The sequence below is a fragment of the Ambystoma mexicanum genome, chromosome 8 (genome assembly GCF_040938575.1).
Source record: "Ambystoma mexicanum isolate Mex_15411 chromosome 8, UKY_AmexF1_1, whole genome shotgun sequence".
Taxonomy (NCBI): Eukaryota; Metazoa; Chordata; class Amphibia; order Caudata; family Ambystomatidae; genus Ambystoma; species Ambystoma mexicanum.
Window position 1 is genome coordinate 958,597,955 of NC_090929.1, and position 19,781 is coordinate 958,617,735.

The 19,781-nt window shown below is 40.5% G+C and overlaps 1 long non-coding RNA gene across 1 annotated transcript in view; it reads right to left on the reverse strand.

Annotated features, from left to right (window-relative positions):
* Positions 1-5,391: 5,391 nt before the first annotated feature.
* LOC138472602 (uncharacterized) overlaps positions 5,392-19,781 on the reverse strand; it is a 114,670-nt gene continuing 100,280 nt past the window's right edge. Inside the window, exon 2 of the long non-coding RNA XR_011268646.1 lies at positions 5,392-8,237. This is a non-coding gene — a long non-coding RNA (uncharacterized lncRNA). The remainder of the gene's footprint in view (positions 8,238-19,781) is intronic.

The window sequence follows — 19,781 nt, forward strand, 5'->3', positions numbered from 1 at the left end:
ATGAAGGTGAGGCTAAATTCAGGTTGCTTAATGTCTAAAGATATTCTTACACAAAATGGGCTTTCCACAGGGCTGCATTTTGGCACCCACTTTGTTTAATTTTTATGTTTCTGGGGCAGCTAAAGCATTAGAGTCTAGTGACTTATAAACACTGAAATTGGGCTGTTTGAGAGTGCAATGGGTAGCGATTGCACATGATTTTCTTCTGCTAGATTGCCTTCGTATTGGCCTACAACATCTAATAAACATGTTTGGAAATTTTGTCAAAGAACTCAATTTGAAAATGAATGCAGCTAAAACAGTGATCCTTCATCTTGGTAATGGAAGTAAGCGTCATTTGAATTTCAGATTGAAATGCGAAGATAAAATCATAAAAAGTCAAAATATTCTTCAGTATCTTGGTTATTTAATACCAAGTACCAATTGTTAAACTTTTTAAAGGAACTGTTTGAAGGTTAAGGCCACTGTAGCTTCTAGACAGCTAAGGTTAATTGACCGGAAATAAAGTAAATTTGCATGAATTCATGCAGACAATTCTACCGCATGAAGGTGCTGCCTAGACTGTCGTATGATCTTGAATTCCTTCCATTGTCAATTATACCTTACTTAAAAACTGTGGAGTTTTTTTTGGGAGAAGGGCCTTCTTTAATATTCCTAAATGTGTTCCGATTGAGTTAATATACTATGAATTAGCACTCCAATCCTTGAATTGCTGTTGAGAAAATAATTTGCCATGTGATGGTTTATATTCTATATTAGGAGAAAAGGACTCTGAAGTTTTCATGAAGCAACTAAAAAGGGATGGCGATTCTATTTTGTCAAATTTGGGCTCTTCTATTCAAGTATTGATTCAGAACCCAAACCAGGTAAAGAAGCTTATCATGGCTAACGACTGGTGTGAAAACAGTACTGTCATTTTGAATAACAAATTGTATCACCATGTTGTCTCCTTTTATGAATGGTACCCAGAACTAGAGTCTTACTTAAAAAACTATCCTAGCAGAGATTTTAGAAACAGTACAAAGCGTTATCGCTTCAATGTTCTGAGTACACAAGAAATGTTAAACCTACGTCATCCAGGGCAGGACAGTAGGAAATATTGTTGATTCTGTTTGATATCAGGGGAGGAGGAAGGGCTCATGCATTTATTGCTTGTATGTCCAGCTTTGCTTCCTCAATGTCTTCTTTATTTTTCGCAATTTGTGAATACTGTTCATCAGGTATTCAGGGAGCAATTATGGTACTTAATGTTACATGGCGAATCAATTGTTTTAAAAATCAGAGTGATCGCATTTTTGAAAAATGTATGTGAGTTAACGTGAATAAGTGTTTCGGATTAGCTATTTTAGATTCTTTATAGTAATTAAATATGTTATTTTTAATGATTAAGTTTGTTTAAAATTTTGTTTTTTCAATATACTAAATGTTGGTTTGTGATTAGATGTCTTTAAAGAGTGATTATTTATGTAATGTATAATGAAGTTATACGTTTCTGTTTTTTGTAAAGATTTAAATAAACCAATACAATTATAATAAAAAAAACACCTCCAAGTGGTTGGTACCACATTACATGCTATAAACCAAGGTTATGCCAACTCACTGTTAACTTGGATTCAAAACACTTTTGGTTCACTGGGCTCTTCAATTCTACATGGTATTTTAATTATTGTCATAATTCGAGCTTATTCAATGGTAGTTTTTCTTATTCGCTGCCTTCGGTCATGATGTGCTTAACAGCTGTCTCGCTTGCCCACTGAGGCCAGGCTGCTGCCACTCAAAAAAGAGACATTGCTACTGAAATAGGACACTGATACAGGCTTGTCCTGCTCCACCCTGCCACCTCAGGCACAGCAGGCACTTGGCACTTGAACACAAATAATACACAGGAGACCAGAAATAGAGTGAAATTGCCTGTAATGCAAAGCAACACCAGTGCATGGGAGGGTGCTCACTGCTCTGCCCCTCACAGGCCTCATATACAAACAGAGTGTCTAAATCCATTCTTCACCCATGAAACAGCACATATAATGGACATATAAAAATAAAAGGTCCATTTTGGAGACGTCTGAAGTTGCAAAAGGCTTTCAGTGCCATCTCTGTGAGGCAGCCTCTGGCAGTCCAGCTCAGTTGGGCCGCATACTTTTTGACAGTTCCAGAATTACTCTCATTTTTGTGTACTTCGAATTATGTTTTTCCCTCACACAGGTAATGCTGTTGATGAATGCCAGCCTTTTAGTGATGCCTGTTTTTCTAATTTATTAGAAGCAGAAATACAACAGAGATTGACAAAAACACATATTAAAGAAAAATGATAGTAAGATGGCTGACAGAAACATCAAAAGTAAAGAGACTAAAGGAGCACCTACCAGCAAGAGAGAAAATGTAAGAACAATGAGAAACAGAGAGAACTAAAGAACAAGGAGACGCAGACAGAATTACAGAACAATGGGAATCTGAGAAATTGTAAGAACTTATAAAATCAAAGATTAGAGGGAAAGTGAGAATCAGAGAGATTTAAACAACAATGATACACATTGAAAACAAAAGAACCTCAGAACCTGCAGCATCTGTATCATCCAATCAGGATGCTAGAAATATGGACATTATTTGGTGATGTAATACTTGCAATCCATTCTTAAACCTATGTCATCCGCACTCTTTTTTCCCACCTATCTCTTTCTCTCGCCCACAAATACATTTCTCTATTTCAAAGTATAATAACCTAAGCTGAATGCAACCCCAACTTTGCTTTCTCTTTTGCTCCTCTATAGAGGAGCAGCTGGATGCATTGGCCCAATCTCCCGCCACGTCACCGCTGTCATACTGGAACAGCAGGAGAAGGGCTATATGTGGGACACCATGTATTGTTACTATACCGCATCGAGTGTATGAGAGATGTTGTGCACTCAGGCAGCCATACAGAATGCACCCTCGCACTAAAAGTGTGGAAGGATGTCAGCATGCAGCTATAGGCATCATGGAACATTAAAGAGAAATCTGATGAGGGTAGAGTGATGTCATAAAGAGGATATATAAACCTATGCTGAAACTATATGAAAATACTTAAGAGTGACAATGTAACTAAAGCTAAAGTAATCGTGAATACAAAGAATATGAACTAACGTACTGGTCAATAACTGTAAATATGCAGTAACGCAAGGTGGAAAGGAAACATATAACACACAAATTTGAGAGACCAGAGGTTTTTGACTTATATTTTTGTCTTGGACCTGTTTGCAACAGCCCTCTTCAGAACACTGCCCACGATATAGTATTAAATGTGCAAACGGTCCCTTGTTTTCCACTATTCATCCAGCTAATGACCCTATGAGCATGTCTCTAACCAATTAAATTTTGACATACTAACAAAGACTTCTGTATTCAAAAAATATCATCATTTCATTTTCATATAAAAAAATATCCAGCATATTCAATTCAATTGTATAAAAAATACATGTTTCATTACATTTAAGAACAATCATTTTTTTTCTATTTTTTTCCTATTGTTTTAGAGATTATGACAAACGACAATGATTAGCCCTCTAGGCTGGCAGTCATTTCCTATGATACATCTATTAAAAGCAATTTATTATAGATCTACTGTGTTATTGTATTTTAATCACACTATGGGATACTTGAACACGGTTTTGGTCATTATAAAATATTGTACATTGGTATCTCCAATATTTTGCACCGATGGTTCCTCAGTCATCCATTCTTTCATTCCCCAAACAAACATACAGCTTTCTATAGAGGAATATACAACATGGCAAGAACAGCCATGATAGGAAAATGGACGCTGGCTCATGTCCAATTCAGCCAAGCTACCTCAGAGAGAGACCAAGGCTTGCAGAATCAGGAGAGGCTGGAAGACTCTGTGTGCCGACCAACAGGAAGGCTATGTTGGCCTAGGATCAAGGATGGTATTTTACAGAATAATTGCAAGACCCATGGGGAGTTAACCAAAATAAGCTATGAATGAAGGGCACAGTATTGGACAATTAAACGTGTATATAGAGAATAAAGGAATACATTGCCATATTCCTTGAGTCTGTCTGATTATTTGGTCTGAGATCATTATTTGTAATTCAATCTAGCACAAATGACACTTCAATGTGCTAGAGCACACCTCTTTCTTGGCTCCATGCCCCTCATAGAAAGGAAAACGTGCTTGCCCTAGATCTCCCTTCACTTGTTCAAGGGAAGCCATTTTCTATGTTCATTTTCTTGTGAAGTAAGTTTTGTGCTCCCTGTGCAAACCTGTTTGACACAAAAAGAAATGATCTGTTAACGCTGTAGGGATTTTGTCAGAGGTCTATTACATAATTTGGTGGTATTTTAGTACCGTGGTAATAATAGTGGTAAAATAGTGGTAATGTGGTGCACACCGTGTTTATGGTGACTGCCTATATAATGTGACAAAACTCCCCTCTGAACCCTGTATTCTACTTAGGGTTAACTGTAAGCGCAAGATAACAGATTTTGTACCTAGGGGAACCTGACAGTGTTCACTGTCATTCCAGTCACTTATTTACAAGACTGGACTGCTGTCCTGGAGAGATGTGTTCATAATACACTCTTCATTATGAGGAATGATTCACAAGCCATGCATTCATCATACGTCTTCTATCTTACTAGCTGGTTCCCCAACTTTACCTCCAACTTTACCACCCGTGGTAAAATGTTTTACCACTTTTGATACACTGGGGCGCTTCCCTGTGATTTCCCCTCTTTGTCAGTGAATACACATAGGCACAGAAAACACAACCCCACTGATTCAGTTTTAAAAATGCTTTTCTTTTTTTTAAGCGTTATTGTTTGAAAACAGGTTATGCAGTACAGACATTAATACAAATTAACAATTCTTCATTAGATACATAACCAGCCTGTATGCATAATAAAACATTGGGCCTCATTACGAGTTTGGAGGTAGCCATGCCGTTCTTAGCAGCATGGATGCCTCCGAACTCGTGTCCAGGTCCCGAAAAAAGGGAATTACTGGGCCATTCCGACTTTTGCGGGCCCGGTAATTCCCTTTTCTCGGGACCCAGACCCGGTACATCCCCATTCCCATTAAAGCCCCCATAGGGCTCAAAGGGAATGGGAAGGATGCTAACAACGGACTTGTTAATGACGGGTCCGTTGTTATCATCCTGGTGTGCTCGTGGGTGGCGGTATGCATGTCTGGTCTGGCCCAGACTTGCATACTGCCGCCTGCGAGCAAACTTGTAATGTGGCAGCCTGGAAGGAACGGTGCCGGTACCTTAACGACACCGTTCATTCCGCGGCCGCCAGTCTCGTAATGAGGCCCATTGACTTTTAATTTCTTCCCTAGACCTTGAACCCCGAGACATTTGACAGAATGTATTATCTAAAAGAAGAGGCAAAAGCAAATAGCACAGCAGCATGCCAACTTTATTTCTCTGTTACACTTCAGTGATTCTCATTTCCAAAGGCGAAAGAAAGAAAAACCTCTGTTAAAAAATAACCACTTAATCCTGACTGACTGATGGGAAAGATAAACACAGTTATCTGCACGCTCCTCAACTTTTACCAATACTCACATTCAGTGTATGAAATCTCTTCGCTGTTATCACAGAGAGCACTGTCTGAAGTTACTTATCAGCACATAGGAGTGTTACCATTCCGCACAGCTTCACCACCCATGAAGGACAGCCCAATGTCCCAGCTTCATGGAAAGATTTGCACTGGAAGGCTGTGCTCTCTGACTGCTGACAGCTAGACTCCCATACTCCTCTGAACATCAACTGCAACTGCCCCAACCTAATCTGTCTCCTAAATGTATAGCCTAGTCGTGTCACTCAAACCAAAACCTGCCCTATCTCCTGACGTCTACCTATCATCTGAGCTGATTTCACTATAAGCATAGCTTCATAAAAGCCGCTTGCATCAGCACTTCCTCAGAAACAACGGGACTGCTCAGAGCCCATATTTACTTTCATAGTTTGTGCACTGAAACACAGCCAGCAAATAATGTGCACGTTAAAGCAGCACATTACTTTGACATTTCCTCTGCCGTATCTTGCACTGCCTTGTTAAGGGCGAATTATTAATTACTGAGAATTGTTAGTTGGTATTTAATTGGGTTAATATGGGTATGCAGTAAGAGTTGGACTTATGACATATTCACCCTGAAGTGAATAATTTTAAAAGCTGTTTAATGTGCATTTCCATTTGCGGTCTGCATTTTGCATTAAGTTTACTGCATCGACTGAAAGTAATGTCATGTACCACTCACTGTCTTTCATATACAGTGTCACTACAACTCCATTATCTCTCCCTACACATCTCATCCTACACTCCCTCCTTTTATCCTACTGGGATCGCCCGAGATATCACTGCAGGAGAAACAAAACAACCTTTTCAGAATGCGTGCACCAGAAGGCATCTCTCCTTCCCCATTGTTGTCATATCTAGGATCAATATCTGCATATTAATGGTGAGAACAACCAGCCACGCCACCATCAACACAATTGGGACTGCCAGAATCACCATACCTCTCTCTACCCAGGTCGCCGAGTTGAATGTATTTCCTTCCATCAGACCCAGGTTACCCACAGTGATATTATCTTTCTTTAAATTCTTCCTGACGTTATGCACCTTTTTGTGATTCAATAAAAATTCTATATCCGGATCAATAGGGAATGAATTTCTCTGGAAGAATTCAATATTTTCCACCTTGCCCTCCCATAAATCATCACCAGCATGAAACAGAGTCAATCCCCCTACCGACATCACCGTATCCTTTGGACAGATATGTAGAACACACTATGTTTCAATTGTTTCACAATGAAAGACCCATGATTCAGATGAGTGACTGGATAGTTTTTCAAAGAGGTGCTCACAAACCACCTATTTTTAATCAACCTTGCCTGGGGCAGTTCCTCAATCCCAGGATTACTAATGACCACTTCACATCCCCCAGACACCCCAGGATCTGGTTTCATCTTGCAAATAGAATCTGCTGCATCAGGAACAAATGGTTTGCCCAGGCACATGTAATTCTGCTTTTTGAAATTTACACAGGAATCCAAATTGGGAATCAGATAAACATCAGGCTCCCAGGATTGAAACACCACTATCTCTGGGGTTTTCATTTTGACATATTTACCATTCTGTCAAAAGCCCACATTGTGCACCAATTTGTTCTGGTATATTAATTCAGAAGCAATGTGTGGGATGCATAACAAAAACCCTACTTCCATCCTTTCTATGTTAATATATAGAGGCATTGCACTCCCCATTTCAAAAGCAATCTTTATCTGTACCATTTCCACTTCTCTTTGTGTGATTCATGCTATCATTTGATGGATGATATCGGACGACACAAAGTACAAAGCTACTTGCCCTTGAATTAATTGAGATATTGCACTTTGAAATTCCCTTGGGTATTTCCTGAGTATTCTTTGAACTGGGTTGACCACATTTATAAGATGATTCAGCAATTTATCATGTTTAACAACATGTGTGCTGTGCTCCAACACCTTAGCCTCTTCATTTAAGATAACAATGGTCTCATTTACATATTTGATTTGCTCATTCAGTCCGCCTCTAATTCCATCCAATGTTTGCTGTATTGTGTTCAATTTGTGGGTTAATTCCTGTGCCTTAGCACTTAACGTACCCGCAGATATAACATTGGCTGTAGACATTGTCATGTCCACCACAGCCCCAATAAAGTCATTACAATAGAGGCCACAAACCAACCTGCTACCCACTTCCCCTTCCTTCTTTTCATAACAGATGAACTTACAAAGGTTTTTTCTAACTGCATGGCAATATCTCTGGTTGATTTCCGAAGCATCCTCTTTCCGCACTTCTATCCAGTCTCTCACCTGATTTGATGCAATTACGGTTTAATTCACAACATTTTCAATGATGGGATCAGGGTTTAGACTGATATACATGTTCTGATACACCAGTCTTCTCTTTCCCGGGATGAATCCCGGTGCCTCCTCCTCTGCAATCGTGGATGCCGGCCCAGGTTCTATTACAACCTGTGCTTTTGTGATCTTAACACCTGATACGCTCAATATTAGCAGCAAGACGAGCGGCCAGTCCTCAGATCGGGTCATCATTACCCTTCTTCCTGAAGACTTTGTCTTCACGCCCATTCTTTGATCTGTGGGCCTTTCCCAGGGCCTCCGATCCTGTGGCATCCTCCAAGGGTCTGGCACTCCAAGGATCCAGCCCTACTGGGCCAAGGAATTAGTAATCTAAAGTAAAAGAAACAAAGAAAATTAAGTACCTAGTATAACTACTGCTGCTACGTCTGAAAATAAAATTAGAATTACTGTTATCATATGGTGGCTCCATAGGGGTCACTGGCCACACTGGAACACCTGAAAACAAGTTTATCATTACACAATTCAAAACATATGACTGAAACATTCCCAGCAACATGCATTTTATAGAACATATCGTTTTATATCGGAAACCTTTAACATTTCCCAATAATTTCACTGACAGGCATGTGCATTCACCTTGATTCCCCTGTTACTTCACTCTTCACTTTGCACCCCTTACTTTCCTTCGACTAGCATCAATTTGCTCAATCCTCCTCACCTCATGCTTCGGGTGACAAGGTGTGATTTGGTTTATGTGGACAAACTGCTCATTGTCACCTCCCCTCCGTTTTAATTATTGCGTATGCTACAGGGGAGACCTTGCCTATGATTTCAAATGGCCCTTGCCACGCTGCTAGAAGCTTAGAGTTTTTATTCTTATTTTTCCCAAATGGAACTTTTAGGCCTGATCTCCCACCTACTCCTTTAAGATGCCTTCCTACCATAATAGGTTTTTGCAGTCTTCTCTAGATTTCGCTGCACAAATGCAAATGCATGTTGTAAGTGCTTACCTCAAATCTTCCACATTTTCGTGTACAGTGGAGACATTTACAAGTGTTCGCTCATGTGTCCTGTACAGTAAATGCTGTGGCAAAACCTTCTTTCTCCCTGTCAGTATTTCATGAGGACTGAGATTTGTTGATTTAGCAAGGGTTGAACATCAATACTAAGGGCAACCAAAGATCCCAACTAGAACCTGCCTCAGCCACAAATTTCTTTAGTATGTCTACTATAGACCTATTGTTCCTTTCCACGGCCGATATGAGATGTGCAGCTTCCTTTTCACACCTAGTATTTGCCAAACTTTACTCATCAAGGCGCTAGTGAAATGACTTCCCCCGTCTGATTCTATCCCTTGGGGTAACCCAAATCTTCAAAATATATGATTTACCAGTAATGTGGTTGCTGTTTGTGCAGTGCAATCCGGTGGAGGAATACATTCCACCCAATTGGACAGCAGACAAACCACTGTTAATAAATATTTGTTTCCCCTAGCTGATCTTTTTACAGGCCCAACATAGTCAATTTGCAAATCAGACCATGGAAGGGTCAAACCTCTTTTCATTAATAGGGCTCTATGCATAGGTGAAGCAGTCTGAAATTGTGCACACACTAGACACTCTCTGGTGCATAGTTCAACATCTTGGGACATATGTGGCCAATAATCATAATCTTTCAAAATGTCCAATGTTTTTTGTGAACCCCTGTATCCTGCAGTTATTGCATTGTGTGCATAATGTAACATCAGTCCCTGAAATGACAAGGGCACCACCCATTGGATTTGCCCTGTTACAGATTATCTATTCATCAATCCATCTTGTAACGTAATTCTCTTTTTGTTCTTTGACAGTACCCTTAACTCTTCTTTCCCTTTACAATCGTTTTCAGACAGAGGATTTTGTTCTGCATCTAACAAGTGATAATAAAATATGCCTAAAATTGGGTCTTCTTTTTGCGCTTTGATCAGGTCCTCATCTGGGGTATCATAATTGCATTGCACTACAGCCCATTCAACTTCTTTCGGAGATTTGGAGCATGTGATTGCATCTACCTGTATTTCACCAAGTAGGTGTTCAATGGAAAAAAACTCTCCGATTACAGCTCCAGTTTTGGCTAACTGATCTGCTTTGTCATTCCCCTCCTTGTCCTCACCTGGCATCTCTAAATGGCCTCGGATTCTTTTCCAATGTATTATTAAATCATTTTCTGACGCTAATTTGTCTAATGCTTGGATCATTTTCCAATGTTTAAGAGGTGTATTATTGTATGTGAGCATACCTTTTGCCTTCCAGCCAGGAAAATATTCCACAAAACTATTTTGCGCATAATCAGAGTCAATAACTAAAACTATCTCTTTGAGTTTATTTTCAAACGGAGTAGCAATTGCCTTATAAATGGCAGCTAACTTTGCTACTTGACTAATCCTAGATCCAGTTCTCATGCTTACTCTTGGAGTGTTGTCACACTTAAACCAGATATTTCCTATTCCTGCCACAAGCTCTTTGTCTGTATTATTTGCCACATGATACGCACACCCATCCACATACACTGTTGGTAAACCCCTGCATCCATCTTCATTGAATGCCTTGTGGGGAGATTATTCAAATTCATTAATGGATTCTATTTCGGCTTCATCAGGTGTACATTCAGCTGCACAATCATGTAGATCCGCCAGCCGTTGGGCAATTGGGCTCTTTTTATTCTGTCCATATTTTACTTCCACTGGGAACCCCTGTAATGCCAACGTCCAGGAAGTAATTATGGACTGTGCCGAATTACCTGACCTAATTCTTTTACTTTGCATAAACTGTAAGGGTTGGTAATTCTTTTCAATAATTACTCTTTCCCCTTGAATGATGGGACAGAAATGCTGCAATGCCCAAACAGTGGTTAAGAGCGCTTTCTCACATTCACTGAATTTAGAAGTTAAAATGTAAGCAATAGTTTTGTGATTTAAATCATGCCTCTGAGTTAACACAGCTGACAAGCACTGATTAATGAGCCCTATTTCTACAAAGAAATCCTGGGTCTTTATGGGATAGGCCAAACATGGCGCCTTCATGAGGCATTCTTTCAGCCTAGCCTCCTCTTCACATTGCTCCTTTTCCCACTTCCAGGGTATAACCTGCTTCAATAATTTGGTTAAAGGTTGTGTAATCTCTGCATCATTTTCAATACATTTTCTGTTATAGCCTGTCATCCCTAATAAACTTTTCAATCCTTTCAAGTTAGTAGGATCTTTCAACTTCTGTATCACCTCTACCTTTTTCTTTGGGGATTCAACCCATGCTCAGTCACCTCGTGGCCTAAAAAGTTAACTTTCTTTTTACACAATTGTGCTTTCTGCAAAGATACTTTGGCTCCCGCCTCCCGTAACTGGCCAAGCACATGTCTAATCTCATTAAAATGACTCTTCAGATTCTCATTTTTAATGGGCACATCATCTGCATAAACTATTGTCCCCCTCTCTGCAGCATCGGGGAGCGCCTTCCTCAAAAATATTCTGAATTCAATCCCACTATTGACATACCCGAAAGGTGTTCGGGACCATGCATATTGGGATTTATCAAACAAAAATGCAAACAAATGTTGTATGTCTTCAGCCAGTGGCACACACCAGTATCCAGCTGTAAGATCCAATGTGGTAAACACTTTTGACCCGTGTACACGTGTGGGACCCTGATCAATAAATGGGAGTAGCCACCTGGAAACAGGTACTCTTTTGTTTAATTCTCGTAAGTCTGCACAAAAACACTATTGGACATTAGGTTTCAGCACGCTCAAAATGGGAGTATTTGATGTGCTATGAATAGGCCTACTGATTCCTCTGGATTCTAAATTTTGAATTATCTCAGCTAATGATTCCAAACATGCCAGGGGCAACCGATACTGGTTCCCTACCGTGTCCCTCTGGCAGTGTGGCTACATGCAGATCGGTTAGGCTGCAATCATATGCGTCTTTGTCAAAAACCTCTTTAAACTCCATAAATATTTTACTCAACTCATTCCTTTTCTCTTCATTTATACCTGCATCTGCAGCCTGAACCTGTTCTTCTACCATTTATGAACATTCTGGGAAATACTCCAATGGAGTAACCTCTGTACTCTGCTCTAATCGTGTGGCTGTATATCTTTGGACAGTAGATACATTTAAATATTTTGGGATCTTGACTTCCATTTCAACACGCTGCCCTTCTGTCTTATTTTTGTTTAAATCAAATAATATGCAATTATCTTGGTGACAGCACATTGTCTCACTTGATTCATAAGGATACAATGACCACATTTTAAATATCCCTTTAGGTTGTGAATCCAAAGATTCTGGCAACTCACCCGGCGCATTCACATATCTCTCAGGTATATTCCCAATCACTGCATTATTGAAATCTGCAGTATAGTCAGATTTTTATATTGCCATTCCTAATTCTGAATTCTCTTCTAAATGAATATCCTGACACCTCTTGTTGTCCACCAGTTTTTTAATGGGTCCATCCCCAATATTTACCAGTGGCGTATATTTACATCCCAGCCCCTGCTGCCTCATGGACTCATTTAGGCACACAAGTGCATCAGAATCCCTCATCTGCTGTCCCTTTCTGTGTTTTAGCATTGTGGTAACTTGCCGGGTGAATGCAGGGATGGTAACATCCTTCTTCACCTGTAGCTCAATTGCATATGGAACCATCTGTGCACAACGATAAGCTTGTCTCTTGTCTTCAAATTAAGGTGCAGGTCCCCCCAATCTGGACCACACTTTGTGATTAAAGAAGTCTGGCACCATACACATTCTGTGCATAATGTAATTTCCCAAATAAAAGTTATTCTGTGCCCCACTCACTATCCACACATTATGACAGATTGATTTAGGACCAATGGTGATTTTCAACAAGTATCTCCCTACAATTATATTTCCTGAGTCCGGATCATCCAACCCAAAAATGTGTTGTTTTTTTATTCTGAATTTTGGAATCTCCTCCCTGTCAATTATTCGCTGGAGTATTTTTTCATTAATGAAACTTCTTTCCTGCTTCAGCGCTAAAGTGACTTCTGTGATTTCAGAATGACCATTTACATGTATAGGGATCCATGGCTGCCCATTTCCCATTTGTATTTCAGACAGGGTTGAAATGTGTTTCTCTATAGTCCATCTCTGGAGTGACAGGTGGCTTTCAAGAAAAAGCATAATGTGTTTTCATCGATTTCTGTTTGAAATTTTTTCTTGGGATCCAAATAAATCTCTAGAGACAGCTTCTCCTGTTCACCTCACATTTCACCCTAACACATTAGAATGACAGTGACACTAGGTACACAGCCATTCTGAAGATACACTTCCACTGCGTTACCTGATTTAGCCACTGTGTGGCATTCTCTTACACTGTTGTTTTGTGAACGCTCCTTCTTGGGCCTCAATGGATTTTTAGCTAGGGACCATAATACCCCACTTACCCCATCAATGAGGGGCGACAAACTCTTTAGGCAATCTATTCCCATCAGAAATGGGTTTTCACTGAGAGATGTGATCAATACTTCCTCTCTCATTCTATGTTTCCCTATCTTTATGTCACCTCAGTGACACCTTCGATAGGTATCTCCTCACCATTAAAATTGTGCACTGTACCTTCATTTGGTCTCATTTTGATCTGACTTTGTGGGGATCGCCCTTCATTGATACTTTTCACTAGCTCTTTGGATATAATCGTGGCCTGTGCACCTGTGTAAATCATTGCACATGCATTGCACTTCTCTTCCACAGTGATAGGAGCATAATACCTGTCCTCAACTTCGTCCAGCACACACAAAAAGTGAGAATCTTTGCTGATTTCAGGACTCACCTTTCTCTGTCCCATTTCACTTTTTGCCAAACACATGCATGGGCAAGTGAAATGATATCTTTCCCTCTATTTTGTCCATTTCATTTTTGGAATCTTTGTCTATTTTTCCATGTTCAGAAACCATCTTGAGTGTAGCCACCATCTGCCCCTCTGATCTGGGACCATCAGTGTTTACACTGCAGTTTTTTGAGTGAACATCCTCACAAAAATCATGTGGTAGCTAGTCATTTTCTGGCTCAGAACACCTATATGCATTTTGCATGTTTTCAGTCTTTTCGGTCTCTTGAAAATATGTGTGGCTCAAAATACGCCTCAGGTGAGGCCTGCACCCTCCTTTTGAGCACCCATCTTTTCTGTCTGGCCTTCATTAGCATTCTGACTTTCAAGGGAGGACAATCAATACTGCCTCTTCATCAGATTTTGTTTTTGTCACATAAGACATCCTTTTTAAATGTGTCTGTTCTTTAGGTTTTAGTTCATTTTCTCCTTTTTGTCTTTCATCTGCACACACTTCGATAGTTTGGTTCAACTCTAAATTGAACCACACTCACTTTTTGTGTGGTTGTGTACCACTTGTTTCACTTTGACTGGTGGGTAATTTCACGCTGGAATCAGCAAGCAATTCAAGGACCATCACCCAAAACTGGTACATGGAATTCTGTACTTTTATCATTGCAGGGGCTATTACAGAATAGTCACTTGTCAGAACGCACAAGATCACTCCTCTGACTTTTTGTACCTTCACTTGGCTGCTGTTTCTGGACTGCACAGAGTGTTCCTATTTGCTCAGACACATTTTAACCTGGGCTTCAAGGCCTTGAAACCTGTCCATTTCCATTGATTCCTCTCTTTGCAGCTTAGGTTGGTATTGGTTAGATTCACCCTGATTGGACCAATTTCGGTATCTCTCAGGAGATTGTATCCTATTTGAGTTATTTCTGAACTCTTGATTTATAGGGGGTCGAGAACTCGAAGAGACCATTCTTTGGCTGTGATTGTCTGGTGGTGGTGACTGATTATAATGGCGCAGGACATAGTTCATATTTTGTCTTTCATTTGATGGGAACTGTCCCCTATGCTGATTTCCATTTTCAATGAACCTATCCACATACCCTGGTCTGTCTTGATGGCCATATAGCATAGTATTAGGGTCAAACCTACTCTGCGTCCCCTTCATCTGGTATGGGGCATTACTACTTTGATTTTGATTTTGATTGTTAGTCATGCCTGACATATCAGGCCGGTATCCCACTCTAGGACTGTCACCCAAATATCTAGGACTAATATAATTTTCTCTATTGCTCGGGTTATGTGATTGGAACATAGGGTTTTGGGGGGACATCCTCTGTGGCGGCGTGCCCCTTTGATCAGGTGTCATATTGTTCCTCGTCTGATTTTGGGCCGATTCAAGTGGCATTTTGGCAGACTTTATCTCTGTTACCGTTGGTGTGGAATTTTTAGATTTTGATTTTGTCTCTCTATTACTATAGATTACCTCATATAATTTATTCCCCTGTTCTACAATTCACTCTAGAGATTTTTCTCTATCAAACTTGCGGATTAACTGTGATATAATGTCTTTTTGAAGACCATAAAAGTATGCAGTCTTAAATTCTACAGAATTAGGATCAAAAGACACATCAAATTGGGAAAATGCTATTTTTAAATCTTGGAGAAACTGGCAAGGTGACATATCTGGCCTTGCTGTCATTGTATACACTGCTTTCTTGGCATCTTGCAATGACAGGTAAGATGAGAAATAATGTCTAACCTCTTTTTCAAAGTCTGCCCATGATAGGTTTTCATGTTCATTAAGGCCTCTAATAATACTAGCAGTTGCAGAATCAAGTGTTAGGGGAAAGTATTGTCTATACTGTTCCCTAGGTATTTGAAGAGCCTTAAATATATCATGCACTGATTCTAAGTGGTCTTCTATACAACAATTGCCTCCCCTTTTGACCGGTCTAATCAAAGTCTTGATCGATTTCATTATTTTGATGTGGTTACTTGGCACAATATTCAGGAATGCATTATTCTGGCGCTCATTCCTTTTCTCAAGTGGATAGGGTTGATGGTAACCACCAGCGGGTGAGTCAAACCCCCCAAATGGGCTACAATCAGGCCTAGCCACAGGTATAGCCATTGGTACATTGTGAAGAGTTGGGGCTAATCTCAATCCCATTAAATGTGGTGTCTTGTTGTTTTTCCTGAGATTTAAAAATACATATTTGCTGTTCTAAATCTTTGCACCTTTTATGAAGTCGGTCTGCCTCTTGACAAAGGTTAGAGTTCTCACCACTGATCTTATTAATCACAGCTTGCATTTAATTTATTTGCATTTGGCACTGATTAAACTCTCTATTCCTCTTGTCATTTTCCTCTAGCATTTTGGCCATTTCTTGTTCAATAGCATGAAATTTGTCTTCTCTCTCCATGTTGTCCTTTTGAAGTGTCTGCGTCTCCAAAATGATATCATCCTTGTCTTGCCTAATTGCATCTGCAGCCCCATTTAATTGTACCAGTTCCTGATCACTCTCCTCAAACTGCCTTTTCTTCTGAGACAGCTGTTTGTCCAACTCACTGCATTTAGACTGCAACCCAGAGTTAGACTGCTCTAATTCCAATTTTAGGCACTTTACCTGCTAACTGGTCTCATCCAAACGGATCCGTAGTTTCCTAATTACTTCAAAATAATTCTCCTGCAATCTCAAAGACCGATTTAAGAGAAACCAAAGCTTTGCACATAAACTTATTATGTAATCTCTCTCTGCATTTTTGTCTGAATCCCTAAAAAGTCTCAATGGGTAGACCTGGACAATACTGCCTTTTTCAAAAATGTCATGTAACGACTCTTTCTGCACCTCCCCACATATGCAATCTCTCCATAAAACAGCATTTTATGATGACCACACCCCATGGGCAAATAGCTTGGCCTCCAGGTAGTTCACCAGCTCAGAACAATTTGCTTCAATTTGGGACATAATGACACTGTGCACAGCGCCACACTATCACCTCACAGAATTAATTCCCTTTTAAATGCACCAAATGGCTGTGCTGAACACACTCGCCACACCCAGTAACTGCTTTACAGTTTGTTCCCACAAGGCTAATGCACCAGAATATGTTAGGGATTTTGTCAGAGGGCTATTACATAATTTGGTCGTATTTTAGTACTGTGGTAAAAATAGTGGTAAAATAGTGGTAACGTGGTAGCACAGTGTGTTTATGGTGATGCCCTATATAATGTGACAAAACTCCCCTCTGAACCCTGTATTCTACTTAGGGTTAACTGTAAGTGCAAGATAGGGGACTTTTAACCTACGGGAACCTGACAGTGCTAACTGTCATTCCAGTCACTTATCTACGAGACTGGACTACTGTCCTGGACCGATTTGTTCATCGTACACTCTTCATTATGAGCAATGATTCACAAGCCATGCATTCATCATACATTTTCTAGCTTGCTAGCTGGTTCCCAAACTTCACCTCCAACTTTACCACCTGTGGTAAAACGTTTTACCACTTTTGATACACTAGGGCACTTCCATGTGATTCCCCCTCTTTGTCAGTGAATACACATAGGCACAGAAAACACAACCCCACTGATTCAGTTTTAAAAATGCTTTTCTTTTTATATATGCTATTGTTTGAAAACAGGTTGTGCAGTACACACATTAATACAAATTAATACTTCTTCATTAGATACATAACCAGCCTGTGTTCATAATAAAACATTTACTTTTCATTTCTTACCCAGACCTCAAAGCCCTAGACAGTTGACAGAAAGTACCATCTAAAAGAAGAGACAAATGCAAATAGCACAGCAGCATGTCAACTTTTTTCTCCATTACACTTCAGTGTTCTCATTTACAAATGCAAAAGAAAGATAAAAACTCTGTTAAAAAATAACCACTTAATCCTGACTGACTGGAAAGATGAACACAGTTATCCGCACGCTCCTCAACTTTTACCAATACTTACATTCAGTGTATAAAATATTTTCGCTGTTATGACAGAGAGCCCTCTCTGAAGTTACTTATCATCACACAGGAGTGTCACCATTCCGCACAGCTTCACCACCCACGAAGGACAGCCCGATGCCAGAGCTTCATGGAACGATTTGCACTGCACGGCTCTGCTCTTTGGCTGCTGACAGCTAGACTCCCATTCTCCTCAGGACAGCAACTGCAACTGCCCCAACATAATATGCCTAAATGTATAGCCTAGCCATGTCATTCAAACCGAAACCTGCCCTATCTCCTGATGTCTACATATCATCCGAGCTGATTTCTCTAGAAGCATAGCTTCATAAAAGCCACTCGCAACAACACTTCCTCTGAAACAATGGGACTGTTCAGAGCCCATATTTCCTTTTATAGTTTGTGCACTGAAACACAGCCAGTAAATCACTTGCACGTTAAAGCAGCACATTATTTTAACATTTCCTCTGCCGCATCTTGAACTGCCTTGTTCAGGGTGAATTATTAATTACTAGGAATTGTTAGTTGGTGGTTAATTGGGTTAATATGTGTATGCAGTGCAGGCTGTACAGATTACCTATTCACCCTGAAGTGAATCATTTTGAAACCTGTTTAATGTGCATTTCCATTTGCGGTCTGCATTTTGCATTCAGTTTACTGCATCCACTGAAAGTAATGTCATGTCCCACTTACTACCTTTCATATGCAGTGTCACTACATCTCCATTATCTCTCCCTACACATCTCACCCTACAAAGCCCAAGATGTACTTCCGGGGTGGTAATGGCCATAATTACCTTGTATCGCTCAGGAAATTATCTCCTGCTGGCAGGCCTTAACCAACCAGTATTACATGCCACAAGTTCTTATTGTAGCGCTAAGCCCCTGTTCCAAGGGCTGAAATGGGATTAACAGCCCGGCAGCCGACGTTAATGGCCCGTACAAAGCAAGGGCCATCAAGGCTCTGGGCCATTACCCCCTGTTTCAGCACTTGGAACAAGCGCTTAAGGGCATTAACATCCCGGGCTACCAAAGCAGTAACCTGGGGTGCTAAAAAAATGATTTTCCTTTGTTCAATGGCACACCATGCGCGTCCCTTTGAACTTTGCACAGATGGCCACCATGGAAAGGGAAGGCACGCCTCCGTAAAGAGCCCATCTTCCCTTTCTGTGGCGGCCGGAGGGAGGCAAGGGGAAGGAGCAGATGCAGCAGCAACACCAGCCACTGCCGAAATGAGGGAAGTAGGTGGGTAGGGGATGCAAAAAGAAATATCAAAAGGGGACAGAATAGAGCAGCGGGGGAACGGCCATCAAATGGCATGGAACCCAGGCTTTCACCATTAGGTCAATCCTGTGTTCCTAGGTACCTGATTGGCTGGCAGCCCTGCCAGGGTTCTAATGTGTAAATAAGACCCAGGAGAAAGAAAAGAACGATGAGCATCAGAGAGAATGAAAGTGCAATGAGAATGAGAATTCCAAGTTACTGAAACAACAACAAAAATAAGATAGACTGAACGAACATTGAGAGTCCAAGAGAAAAATAGTGTAAAGATAACCGGAGGGAAAGAAGGAATAACCGTAATCAGAATGACTGAAAACATAATGTGATTGAGTGACAGAATTAACACATTTGAACCCAATAGGAGGAGACTGAAACACTGGAAATGCAGGATGGAGATGATGCAATCGATACAGCGGTGTGCAAGCAGACATAACATGGCATCATTGTAGAGGACTGAGAGAGCAAGTAGACAATGGGGCATAACCTCAAATAAACCTGTGGGCCTGGCCTCACATACAGTTACATCTATATAGCCAACCCCCAACCCCTCAACGTTCTCCACTCCAAAGCACCACAGAACTATCATAATGGTGGGCAGGAAGGTAACAGAGGTCGGGCACATGGAACTGCTGGGGTGCGGTTAGAAGAAAATTAAATACAACAAAGCAGAAAAAGGAAAAACATGCACATTTATCTCGGGAACAGCGAGGGGAAACGAAAAAAGTAAGACGAGGCACTGTGAAAGAAGTCTGTGACAGGAACGGTGAAAGCGCACAAGAAGGTGACCCTATAGAGTGGGTGTCAAGAGCCTTGTATTGGAAG